This window comes from Etheostoma spectabile, chromosome 18 (assembly GCF_008692095.1).
Source record: "Etheostoma spectabile isolate EspeVRDwgs_2016 chromosome 18, UIUC_Espe_1.0, whole genome shotgun sequence".
NCBI lineage: Eukaryota > Metazoa > Chordata > Actinopteri > Perciformes > Percidae > Etheostoma > Etheostoma spectabile.
This window is the reverse complement of record NC_045750.1, coordinates 22117465-22118502: the sequence shown is the minus strand read 5'-3', so window position 1 is coordinate 22118502 and position 1038 is coordinate 22117465. Positions and strand designations below refer to the sequence as shown.

At 36.9% G+C, this 1038-nt stretch overlaps 1 protein-coding gene across 1 annotated transcript in view; it reads right to left on the bottom strand.

Moving 5' to 3' along the window:
• Positions 1 to 1038, bottom strand: part of LOC116706165 (kinesin-like protein KIF26B) — a 29244-nt gene that overhangs the window by 5539 nt on the left and 22667 nt on the right.

Genomic DNA, 1038 nt, shown 5'->3' with positions numbered 1-1038 from the left:
CTCACTCCGCACACCGTCAGAATCTGTGGCATCTGCAATTTCCAATTAACTTTGTTCTCAGCCAATAGCATCAGTATTTCTCAAGATACTCCCAAGGTAAGCCAATGAAATCTCACAGTCCCCATTGGGCCCACGTGGGAAAAACTGACAGCATATCCCACCAGTTAGAGAAAGAGGTCATAAAACTGGCATCCCTGTGTAGCCAATAAGAAGACGAGTTGATTGATATCAAACATGGCCAGAAAAAACTATCCCTGTGATGACTCCAGCACTTTCATTGCAAAAATAAGGCCGTCTTATGGCATTTCACAATTTCATCAAATTATGATTACTTATTCCTATAAATCTATGTATGTACTTCTTTTAGGCATGTGTGTGAGTGATGTGGATGTGTTTTTGTATTTCAGAAGTTTTGTATTTAGCACTTTTTGGGCTTTTTTAGAAATAAGAAATGAGACAAACGCACAGACATATCTGTAGAAATACATTCATATAAAATCCATTTTATAAGACATTTTCTTGTGGATTTATTCTGTTCTAAGTTGATATATGTGGCTAGGGTACTATTTTAGTATGTAGCCCATGTAATATGCTTACAGTAGTGCTTTTTATTAATTTTTCAGATGATTTACTTGGACGGAAATAGAAATTCTGTGTTCTAACCTCTGTAGCTCTGTGTCAGTAAGGCCTAGTGTCACACTGCCACTAGAAACAACAAACTGAGAGTGTTAGCTTCACAATGAACTCAGGGTCATCACAGAGGGCCAAAGCATGTGGAAACTGCAGCATGTTTTAGGGGGTAAAAATTTAGGCGAGAAAATCATATATTTTCAAGTGTATCTGAAGAGGTTTTCAATAACCATGTGAGGTTCTATTCTTTGGCGTTCACATTGTGGATAGGTTAGTTTTATTCACTGTGGCGTTAGCACTGTTACCAGGGTATGTGACTGAATATATAGATGGTTCAAACTATGCAGCAAATGTAATGAATGAAATGTTGATTGAATGTATTTGACACAATTAAATAAAATGTGAAGC